This window comes from Ambystoma mexicanum, chromosome 2p, assembly GCF_040938575.1.
Source record: "Ambystoma mexicanum isolate Mex_15411 chromosome 2p, UKY_AmexF1_1, whole genome shotgun sequence".
In the NCBI taxonomy this organism is placed as follows: Eukaryota; Metazoa; Chordata; class Amphibia; order Caudata; family Ambystomatidae; genus Ambystoma; species Ambystoma mexicanum.
The window spans coordinates 967,192,415-967,205,408 of NC_090923.1; the positions used below are offsets into that span (position 1 = coordinate 967,192,415).

Consider the following 12,994-nt stretch of genomic DNA (forward strand, 5'->3'; position numbering starts at 1 on the left):
TTTCTTGTCCAATATTCTCATTGAGAGAGAAGGGAAGGGGGGGAAACGAAGGGAGGGGAGACCAGAGTTATATTCTGAATATAGGTAACAGGGTATTTTTCTACACTGTACGTTCACTAATAGCTAGCAGTCTATTCATAGGACCGCCAAAGCTTTCCAGTAAATCTCTTCATTTAGGCCTGCCAGGTGGCTGCGAGTCCTGTATATCCAGTGTTGTTCTCTTCTCAGTAGTAGGGCTGCTTGTTGCCACCTCTCTTTGGTATTCTGACTTTTTCCAAAATAGTCCATGTTAGATCATTTTCAGTATGTTGCATTTCAATGAAATGTTCTACCAATGGGACAGTTATTTTTTGAGTCCTGATGTTCGATCTATGCTCCCCAATACGTATCTTTATGGCTCTTGTCGTCATGCCAATATACTTCTTATTACAAGGACACTGGATTAAGTACACTACGTTAGTAGTGTTACAATTAGTCAAACATATGGATACGATATTTTTTACAGATAGGGTCATTTAACTTCTGCTAGGTTCTCAGCTTTAGGAATAACTTTGTAAATAAATTAGCCTTCTGTTACTAATGTGTTACAGTATTCAAATGCATGCGTGCTCTTGCCCCAGCCTATCTTTGCACCTTGAGATCTCTCAATCATCCTGCTCATGAACTTCGTTCTGCCTCTCAGTTTCTTCTTCCTATTCCTCACCCTCTTTGTGCTGCCTCTCGCTTTCGTTTCTTTCAACTCCGTGCTCCCTAACTCTGAAACTGTCTCTCTCAGGACATTTGCTCTTGTTCTTCTCTTCCTCAGTTTGAAAAACTCTCTTGAACTTGATCCCTGTCTTATGCTTGTTGTTCTCTAGTTTCTCATCCTATTGCACCATTGCTTTTTATTTTTATTGTCAAGCGCATTGGATAAAAGTGCTGTATAAGCACTATATAAGCACTGCAAATAAATATATAAAAACTGCTTGATCACAAAAAAAACAATTATAAAAAGTTGTAAAGAAGATAATTGAAAGGGATAGTAAGGTCTGCCATCTAAGAGCGGGCCCTCAAGTTTCCCTATGGCCATGTGAGAGAAAACCCTCCTATCTTCTTTTTACTTGGAATTCTGGGAATTGCACCTAAATATAAAAAGGGAACCAAATACAAGTCCCAGAATTCAAAAGGCAAAACACAGGACTGAATGACTCTCACGCATGGCATGGGAAAACTTAAACTCTCTGCCAGTCTCACTTGTGGAGAAACATATAGCTGACGTTAGATCGAACAGTAAATGTGATCTGTGTAGGTAGTGCTAGATGATGTACATGTAGAGTAAGAGCGTACATTGTTTTGTGTGATTGGAATAATGATGTTGTTTCTTCTCACACCTAAGCCTGTTGCCACATATTCTTTGATTGAAATAATTGGATAATGAAAATGTTCTGGCTTCTACCTCGACCCAGAACCTCTGAGTGTAGATGTTGTGTCGTGGGGAGTGCTCAAAGGAGGAGCGACAAGAAAGGTGCCATCATCCCTCTCCTGAAAGCAGTAGGACGAGGTAAGCCCATCCTCCTGGCGTCCAGTTACCACTCAGTCCCTGCGCATGTGTCTTATGGATGCCAGTAGCAGCCAACACCAGCATGCTGGGAGTGCAGAGAAGATTCCAGAGTGTGGAGAGGAGGCATATCATCTCCACTACCTGCACTATCTGGCTGTTTGGTAGTCAAAGTACAAACGACAGCTGTTGGCATTATCAGGGCCAGCCGAAAGGTGAGTAGGGGTCCATCTCAAAATGACCAAGCTGCCCCATGTGAGGCAGGGCTGGACAGGGAACTGGAAGTGACCCTCAAAATGTCTTTCAAATTGTCGCCACATTAACCTATACTGGAAGTTTTGTAACACATTGTTTACTACATACCACTCTAAAAAGGCCCACCAGGAAAACTCCTGCAGTTCCTTGTCGGAAAGTCTGCACTGATATCATTATTATTATTATTTTGCATTTTTTAAAGCGCTCACACAGCCCGCAGGCACTCTTACATGAATTGTTTGGTTTTTTACATTTTTTTTTATTGCGTAATTATTTTTTGTTTTGTTTTATTTTTGTCTTAGTTGTGTATTTATAACGTGCTTAAATACCCAGTGGTTTCTAAGCGCGGACCCTGTGTTGCTTCATGTCGTTGAGCTATCCTTCCGGGTCCTCAGGTGGTTCTTCCAGTCCTGGTTTGCCTTTTTATAGTACAGTTTTTGTAGTTTTGCTCTCTCTTTTATAACAGGGGGGCTACTCGTGCCAGAATGCAGCAGGCTGACCTGAGGCATTTCGGCAATTTCAGCTCTCCGGCGGGTTCCATCTGCCTCTTTCTACAGTCATTCACAGTTTCTTCCTGGTATGTCCTCCTCATATACTACTTCTATCTTGCTGGTTGCTGTCTATCCTTTCCTCCATATAGAATGCCCTCAGGAGGTCTTTGCATTGGGAGTGGCGCATGTGCACAGCTTCCCTGACCCAGAGATCCGACTAACATTCTGCACCGGAAAGGAAACATCGGGCCAGGTTCACAAAAACGACTGCAAAGCAAAAGTGCAGATAATGGCCTTTTCGATATGCAGCAGTCTGGAAATGCACAGCCTGAAAGGTGACCTGCACATTTCGTGGGCGCTGTGCAGCAGCTCACAGGATTTGCTGGGCATTCCACCTGCACATGTTAGTGCTGGAGCACGCGCCCGACACTAATGATTGACAGGCTTTACGGAACCGATGGGGGCGCGATCGGGCCGCATTGTTTGACAAAGAAGTTATTACGCCGCCTTTTACGTATGGAAGGTAGCACTTGGTCTAATTAAGGAGCACCATCAAGTCCTATAGATTTTACAACAATTTGATTTCGAGAAAATCCTGCTATCGATTGATTGTCTGTGTATGCATGTGATTTTAAATATTGTTAAATATTATTAAGTTTGCAAAAGTTGTGATTTTATAATGATTTTATAATGTTTCTTGTTTTTTTCATTGACTGTGTATAAGGTTTGTTTTTAACCAATGAACAAAATTTAAAAAAATCTAAAAAAACGAATGAATGACAGGTTTTCCGGAACCGATGGGGGCGCTCGGACCGCATTGTTTAACAAAGAAAAGAAGCATTCCCTCCACATCCACTCTTCCTCGTCCCAGTACTTACTTCATGAGGCAACTGCCTCCGACACAGGACCTTCTTCTATTTCTTTGAATCCCTATAACTCCTCCCCCACATCCACGTCACTCAGTTTCATATTACCAAGCCGGAGCATGGGACCTTCCCCTCAGAGAGGGTGAGGAGGGTCGTCAGTACTGTGATGAGGAAGAGTAGGACTAGGAGTAATGAAGATTGCTGGTAAGTAATCAGAGCATTACTCTCCTTTTTTGAAGAGCAGACATGCAGTGACACCGCAGTGATTCATCCCATTGCTGTTTCAGTTAAAAAATAAGTATGACGGGGTCATCCCCCTGCGCCTATTGCAAACGGGTACTTGGGGAACGTATTTGTTTTCTGCACATTTTATAGCCTACCTTGTGTGTCAATATGGGATGCACTTTAGAATGTGCACAACGCTTCTGATTTGAAAAAATGTCCAAAGGTTGAGAGAAAGGACATTTGACTGTGTGCATCTCAGATGCACACTTGCAAATCACCTTTGAGAATAGAGCAGATTTCTTTGCTGACAATAATTCTCCCAAAAAAAGTCTGAGAATGCGGCCCATTAGCTCCAGATGGCCCAATGGAGTGAGTGGTGTCACTAAGCCCAGCCCAGAGGCTGTACACATCAGTATACATGGTACAATGTTACAGACATTTTAATGTTAGGATGATTGTTGTGAAAAACGAAATGAGCACAAAGCCCAGTGTGCACTATGTACTTAGTAATTTAGGCATACAACACTTTTATCAGAGACATACTTGTCAGATATAAAGGTCTTTTTCATCATCATTCATGTTTATTTTGCAAGTGTACAAAACATTCCATAAAAACAATACAAAATATAAAAATACATATCAATACAAAAAAATCTTTAAAAACCATACAAATTACCATCACATCAAATCTTTCGCAACCATGCAAGGTCTTTTTGTCATTCGTATGTTCCCAAAATGCCTTTTCATTTTATGCAGAGCAGGCTGGAACCCTCACTGGTATTATGTGTGCCCTTCCACATTCTCATAGGGGTACTTTGAGACAATAAGAGTGTACCAGACTGCCAATCTTGAAATGATGACATTCTAATAGAAAATTATTAAGTTTAATGTTTTGATTATGAGTAAGATATTTCATTGGAGTGTCGTTAGAAATGAACATTGTCAAATTTTAATAAGAACCTGTTTACAATTAAATAATGAACCTTTTTGTGTTAATATCTAATTTTGCAAAGAAAGGCAGCTCTCCCACCGCCCACTAAATATATCTGTTTTTTTACCTCTGGTTGCAAAGCTGTCAGAATGGCTGGGGTGGCTTTGGCAAATGTGCCCCTGACAATGTAACTCTCACCTATATAGAAAGATGCAGAGACATAGAGTGAGACAGAGAGAGACATATAGTGAGAGCGAGACAGAGAAAGAGAGGGAGACTGGGAGTAGGAAACAGGGAGAAAGACAACAAGAGAGAGGGAGAGATAATTTGGTATATGATATGTTGGACAGAGCTAGGCACTTCCTAAATTGTGCCTTTGTCTTTCCACTATCAATAAAAGAGGATGACCGGATGTATCTGTAAGGAAGTAACTCACACTTCACGAGTTATGACTTGACACGTTTATTGGAAGGAAGTCCCCAAGAGGCCAACCTTCAACAGCCAGACATCTTCGTGTATGGTTCCAAAATGGTATTTCAGAACCATACACGAAGGTGTAACTAAGGACAACAGAACTATATACATCATAGAATTCCACATCATAACAGTATCATGGCTTGTCAAATGCAACAATAAACATGGACATGTTGTCCATTTACTCGACGACAATATAACATGTGTTTCATGAATTCCATATTCCGCCCCGTCTGTGTTCTTTCTTGTCCGTGTCACCTAGGGAGGAGGGCTGGAGCCCGTTCCTGCACTCCCCAACTTGCCTGCACTGCGACATCGATCCTGATCATCGGATACCAGGGTAAGAGCTTGCCCTGCCCCAGCTTGCCCCACTGGAGCAAGTGAAGCTCCCTACATCAGTAACATCCTGCAAGCTACAGCCAATTCATTCGCCATCACTTTTTTTTTCGGTACACTGCCGTGTCCCAAACATGTGCAGCTAACTGCAAGATGGCCGCCGCATCGGATCGCTTACCCGTTGCCTAGCAACGGGCTACCTCTGATCCACTGCCCTGATTGGCTCATGCGTGCCTCGTATCTCGCTCCTCACCACCGGAAGGCGCTAGCCGACCTGATGCTTCAAAGGCCTCCCGATCTGTCTGTGTCTGTCTGTGGGAGTCCGTGGCCACCCGACCAACGTCGCCCTTAACGATCACAGTGCTGCATAATTGCCTTCTGTTGACTCCCACGTGAAATCACCAAATCCTGTCTGCATCTCACCCCCGCCCCTGCAAGACCACAAATGAAGATTGCGGTCGATCCACCATTGCTGTCACTACGAGACTTTGCAAGGTATGTTGCAGGACTACGCGGCACAGCCATTGCCCATTTAATTATCACTACTGTAATGTTTGCTTAGCACACTAGCCTGTGGCACGCCAATTACAGAGAAGACCTACTTATCTATGCTATGCTTGACTCAACCACAGGGCCCTGAAAGTGGCACCTAGACCACTACAAGCTCAGTGTGCATACATTTTCCTTGTATGGTGTTTTCCTGGCCACTGTGCCTTATTTTTAAAATTCGATTTTAGCCTGTTGTGCCTAAACTGTATGGCGTTCTTCTGCCCACTGTGCCATACTTTTAAAATTCGAATTTGGCCTATTGTGCCTAAACTGTATGGTGTTCTACTGCCCACTGTGCCTTATTTTTAAAATTTGAATTTAGCCTATTGTGCCTTAACTTGTATGGGGTTTGCCCACTGTGCCCATTGTGCCCTGTTTTCTTGAAATCCACACTCAGCCCACTGTATTAACCTGGATGAGGTCAACCCTCCCACTGTGCCTTATTACCATAGTTACTGCCCGTGCGAGCATTTAAACTGTTCTCACCTTGCACACCTCTTGAACCTGCCCACCACTATAACTGTATTGAACTTGCAAACCACAATCATACTTCTGCCCACGCACCCCGCCTAGATACTGCATTACTCAGTAAACCTGGAACTATCTGCTAATTACACTAGGTATTTCCTACACACTATTCTAACCTCACTGCACTATGTATGTACCAGGCATCTACACAGTCCTATTAAGGACCATTCTTGACCTGATCCGTATGACCAGTCATACAAGCCCTCATTTCCCACTCGCTCTTAACACAGCAACACCATCTCCTAAAAACATGATTCCCCACGCTCACTAACTCACCCCCAACCCCCATAGCCACAAGTTACCCAAAACTACCAACCCTTGCAGTCCCACCTCAAGAAACCTCAGACTCCGCGCTAGGCTACCCAAACTGTTCGAACCTCTCGCCAGATCCACGTTCCTTGCTCAATCAAGAAACATTAAAGAACCATGCTCTCGAGCCAATCCTTCCAATCTTCCCCCTTACACACCCCACGTCCTTTCACCCACCTTCACATAAGAACCTCCAACAGAATATACAAGCTTAAGTTCCTCCCAAAAACAGCCTCAACAATCAAGCCTCTTTAAAAACACCCATCAAGATCAATACCCCTCGCATCAGAGGTGCCTTAATAAACACCCGCTCCCTAGTAGCACACGCCACAGAAATCACTGACCTCTTACAGATTGAAAAACTGGATTTCCTAGCCATCACAGAAACTTGGCCCCACTCCGCAGCAGGTCCTGCCCTCATGCTAGCAATCACAGAGGACTACACAATACTTAGAGTAGAGAGAACCGAGACCCGAGGCGGAGGCCTCGCCATATTTGCCAAAACCAACTTAGCCATGTGACTCGCCCCGACACACAATGTGGAATCCTGCAAATCCCTTACTGCAAAACTACCTATCACCAACTCCCAAACTCTCACTATCCATCTTCTCTACAGACCCCCTGGCCCCGTAGGGTCCTTCAAACAGGACCTAACCACCATCCTCTCTGATAATTTACAAAACACGTCCCAATGCCTTCTTCTAGGTGATTTCAACCTGGGGTTCATAAGACCCCAAAGACCAGCATGCCGCTCTAATCGTGGGCACCCTGGCAGAACTAAGCTTCAATCAAAAAGTGAATCTTCCCACTCATAATAAAGGGAGAACTCTTGATTGGGTAGCTGACTACAATTGCAAGGCGTCCATTACCTCCATCTCTCCTCAGCTATGGTCCAACCACTACCTCCTATCCTTCTCACCCGAGTCCTTAACGCCAACTCCCCTTAAGAACCATTTGGCCCCCGCCATTCCCACCAGAAACAAAAAAAACATCACGCCCGAAAAAGTTGTCCCTCTCATTTTACCCACCTTGAACTCACTTACCGAGTCCACTGACCCCGGTACCTTTGTCGATAAATATAACAAAATAATGACATCAGCATTAGACTCCATCGCCCCTCTCAAACTTAGAAAGAGCAAACCAAAGAGGCTTCTGAACACCTGGTTCCCCCCATACCTGAAATCACTCAGACTAAAAAAAACGAAAAAGTGAACAGATATGTCCCTCAGATGACAACAAGATCAACCTTAGCAATACCACCTCCCTCTACAAGAAAGAAATTCTACTAGCCAAGCAAGACTCCTACAACCAGAGAATCACTCAAGCGAACTCGGGCATAAAAGAATTGTTCACTATCCTTAAAGAACTGGAAACCCCTATCCCAGTCCCAGACACCTGCCTGAAGGATAAAAATTGGTGCACCAGCATCCAAAATGCACTCTCCAACAAAGTAGCATACCTCCAGGTTAAGATTGCTAATAAAAAAGAAGCCCTCCAACACTCAACCCCTGCAGCCAGCACATCCTCACCCACACAAAAACCTTCACCCCACTTCAGATTTTCCAAAGTATCCATCTTAGAGGTGGAAAAAGTCATACTCACCCTCAAACCATCAAACTGCCAAGGCGATCCTTGCCCATCCCAACTCATTAAAGACCTAGCCAGAGAGCTATCACCATTTATCTCGAAGCTTATTAATTCCTCCTTTTCTATAGGTACCATCCCCAACAACCTGAAAGAGTCTTCGGTTCTCCCACTACTCAAAAAGCAAACGTTGGACCCTACTATACCTACTAATAACTGACCCATTACCACTGTCCCCTTCCTCCTCAAAATCTTAGATAAGGTAGCTTACCGCCAGATCCAGCAATACCTAGGACAAAACCACCTCCCGGGCGTCCGACAGTCTGGCTTCAGACCCCAGCACGGGACTGAAACAGCACTAATCGACCTTAACGCACAAGCTGACACACTTAGAGACAATGGCAAAGCCGCCCTACTTCTACTCTTCGACCTATCAGCAGCGTTTGATTTAGTAGACCATAAAATCATCTGCAATCACCTGGACTCGGCTGCCCACTTCTTGCAAGAAGCGATAGGCTGGTTACAATCATTCCTCAACAACAGGACCATACAAGTCTTCTACACCTCAGCGTCTGTTGCCCCCATTCCCATTACCTGCGGGGTGCCCCAGGATTCTTGTGTCCCTCTACATTGTACAACATATTCACAAAGCCCTTTTTTGTCGATGATCTCGATAGTCTTGGTATCACCTACTACTAGACTAGTACTACTAGACTCAAAACAGAAAGAGAGCAAAATGCATACAAATAGAAGCATATACAGGGAACGTAAAGTAAGCAAAAAAACCTGCTGTAGTACCAGAAAGTGTTCATAACCGACCTAATTAACTTCATGAACAGAAAAGATTCTTGTGTTTCAGGATTCCTTCCTCGCCTATGTATATGTATGATATGATGTAAATGTACCCAAAGGAAAGTATTGTAAGAACATATGAGAAGGGTTAGGACTACTAATATAGCACTTTTTACTTTTTTAATTCCTGAGTGACAGTGAAGAAAGGCACCTGGCTTACATATGTCAGTGACCATAAAAAGAGGGAGCTAGGCAGGTGATGTCATCAGTGATGTCATCAGTGATGTGATCAATGACATTTGTCATGTCATCTTTGATGTCCTGGGTGTTAGTCTTAGCAATGCAAGTAGGTGGAGCAATACCATACCATAATTAGCGAATGTCAAGTGTTTTTCGGTTTTACTGTGAAGTATAACGTCCCTTTAACACCGTTTTTTTTACTGAATATATTTGGGATGCCATCTTTCATGTCCTGGGTGTTAGTGTTAGCAGTGCAGAGTGGTGATGGCAGGTATGGGTGCTTAGCCGACCATAACTGGCGAATTTCAGGGGGTTTTCGGTTTTACTTTGAACCATAATGGCATGTGTGAAAAGTTTTTTTAGTGAAGTGTACAGGTTTTTGGTAGGGTAACTTAACCATAACGTCCCCTTAACAAAGTTTTTTTTGAGTGAATTTTAGAGGTGTTTAGTAGGTCAATTTAAGTTTAACGTCTTGTTAATAAAAAAATGTTGTACTGAATGTCACAGATTTTCAGTAGGGCAACGTAACCATAACGTTCCTTTAGCAAGGGTCTTTTGCTAAACAGTATACACCTTGCGAAGAAGCCACATGACAATATGCGGGTGTACAGCAAGGTAACATGTCCCAGAATCAGTACACACTTAACAGTAGGATCTATGCCTCATGGGCAGTGTGGAAATAGATTTGGTAGTGATGTAGGAACGACCCCCTTCAACATTTCCCTTACACAACGCCAACACGTATTGGTATGCATTCGATGTTCCAGAATCAGTACACACTTAACAGTAAGATCTATGTCTCTTGGACAGTGTGGAAATAGATTTCATATTGTTGGAGGAACGTCCACCTTCAACATTTCCCTTACACAACGCCAACACGTATTGGTATGCAGTGATTACCAATGCACTACACATTATATATCTTTAGCAAAAGTTGTACTTATCTGAAAATGACATCAGCTAAAGGCATCCTTCCTCCCTAAGAAACAGTAGCATTTCTATGATGAAGAAGCATGAGACACAGTGCCGCGACCTTGCAAATAATAAACGCACAAAATTCGTCGCCGTACATCTACCGACCCATATTACCATTTGGTGCCTCTTCGCTCATTGCCGTTTGCAAATTGCCTTATTACCTGCCATACCAAAAAATAAAGCCACCCGTAAGCAAAGTTAATAATGCAATAATTACGAGCTTTCACAGTGTAAAAACCATTTTTTAAAAAGTGCATACACTTCAAGAACTGCATATTTCTCAGTAAAATACACAGATGTAATACACTTTGCCAGTAATAGTCTAAATCTGCAAAGCAGTAACGTGTGCTACTGAAAAGGAGGGTTACTTGTTGTAATCCGGGGCGGCTTTGGCGGGTCGGATTACAAAAGAAAATCCTTTTTCAAGATGGCCACCATAGAAAGGGAAGGCAGTTATTTTATACATAGTCTCTCTTCCCTTTCCATGGTATGCTGCAAAAAACACAAGTACGTGGCATGACGCAGGACCTGTAAATAAACATACAGCGACGTAGAACCTAATAACTTACATTTCGAAATAATAGACTGGACTGTAAAAGAAAACGTAAACATTTTAGAGTTCGTAAAATAGGTTTATTTAACAACAAACTGTCCGAGACCATCGGAGTATCCCATTTTTAATGCAATGATAACAATGGTTGTAAGGGTGACATTGCAAATGTTGAAGAAGAGGAACACGTTGGTTGTTTCTCAAACAAAATTTTTCAGTTCTTGGTTAAAGCAGCCGCTTTGTTTACACAGTCATTTCCAAGAAGGCGCCATGACCTTGAGCCTACAGCACCATAAATGATGTGATGTTGCTCCGAATAGCGAGTTCAGCGTACGGACAAAGCGGGCTTAGGGTGTCATCCCACATAATTGTTATGGGCAGGCAACCCCTCACGAGCAGTTGTATTTGCCGGCCGAAAAAGCCCTCACTCGGCATCTGGAAACCATGCCACAGACAGTACGGCAAAATGTACCTGGGCGGGAAATGTCACAGGAAATAAGTGTCAATAACCAACCTCTACCAAAAAATTTCAAAAAAGACACAAAAAATGTGCAAAGTAATACACAAATGTAAGTGGTGAAACATACAATTTTACTGAAATGTTACTAATGACCATGTGTTACTGTAGTAACAGGCTACAAAAGCCGAGATTCTGCAAGCACTGTAAAAGAAAAAAAAATGCCAACTACACAGAAAGGCGATAATGCAGTTATGAAAGCAAAATAAATGGACAATTAAAAAACGTCTCGTGATTTCATAGAAAACCAAAATAACATGGAAACTGATACACAAAGCTATGTGGGCAAACATAACGTTTCAAACAAAAATATTAATGCTAAGAAAGGATGAGTGTAGTCATACTTTACAAATGTGGAACCTGTGCACTCTGCAATATTGCAGGAAAAATGTAACAGCGCACAAAGATAATACGTCAGATATATTGGCACAATTAGATTTTCGGTAATGTAAAAATAAAGGGTGGTTCGCTGTAGAGTGGGCAAAAGTAAACTTACATGATATTTACTGCCTCCATTCTGTTTCTGCAAGTCAGACACCAATGTGTTTGCATCGAAGAATCTTTGTGGACTGATATTGCATGTCCCTTACAAACTTTTTGAAACATAACCTTATCAAATGCTATTTTTTTCAACCCTTTCATTCCGTGAATTTCTTCAAAGGTTTCCCTTTCGCTCAAGGTCAAAAAACAAATTCCCCTTATACGTTCACTCGGATGCGCAGGCATATTGAGCGTCTAACCAAAAAAGCAACTCATGTGACCTTCACTCAGAAGCCAAATACATTCTTACTTTGCATCAACATAATGAAATCTAATTATGAGAACCGCTACTCCCATACACCTTCGGAATCGCTGTTTGCAGTAAAGAGTGCAGATGGTGGCCTTAGTTTTCAAATCTTAGGACGCCAGTCTGACGGCAATATTATTCCAAAAACATTTTAACCCACACGCACTAATTGGTAATGGTGCAGTGAGCACGAACGTCCATTTAAACGTATGACTTTGGTGACAAGAAAACTGCACTTTTTCAGTTTGTGCTCCCACCTTCCACCCTACCCCCCTCAAAGGTCACCTTCAGAAATAGTATTACATAAGTGTGACACGTGCAATGCTGTCTTGTTTTGTATGTGTTTCTGGCGATGTCCGCGTACACCAAAACATGAATAAAAGATAGCGGGGGCACCGAAGAAAGCTAACGTACTTTACGCTGTTCCACAACCAATGAGGGAAAGCGCCACATGGTCGCGGGCACAAACTTTTTCCCCCATTTAGTCTAAGGGGAAAAGAGACATTTTGAGAAACTCCCCCCCCCGCACTAAACATCACCAAAATGTGCAAAGAATTTTAGAGTGTCTGATATTTTTTTTTTCAAACTTTGGTGAGGAATCGTCCAAGAGGAGCACAGTTATAAGACACCCAAAAAAGTGTTCTTTCTATGCAAACACCAACTGCACCATAACAACACAGCCACTAACGTGCCTGTCTTATATGCTGCAGTGGATGTGGGCAGGACGTAGAGATGTGGATATATGTCCATAAATATTTGAATGTATGGGTGTACATTGGCTTATAACTCCACTGATTATAAGGTCGTTCCTGGGTGCATGGGTGTACATTGGCTTATAACTCCACTGATTATAAGGTCGTTCCTGGGTGCATGGCCTTTGGCCATGCACCCAAGACTGTGAACCCTCCCCAGAACCATCTGACTGGTAAGCTATAGTACGGGTGTATGCATTGCTGCAATATGATGTTCCAGTGCTTGTAACTTTGTTCTTGGGTGCATGGCCTTTGGCCTACGGCCTACGGCCATGCTTCCAAGACTCTAGGCCCTG

The 12,994-nt window shown here is 42.9% G+C and overlaps 1 protein-coding gene across 4 annotated transcripts in view; it reads right to left on the bottom strand.

Annotated features, from left to right (window-relative positions):
- Window positions 1-12,994, bottom strand: part of SLC25A45 (solute carrier family 25 member 45) — a 308,119-nt gene that overhangs the window by 140,034 nt on the left and 155,091 nt on the right. The gene's annotated exons all lie outside the window — the stretch shown is intronic.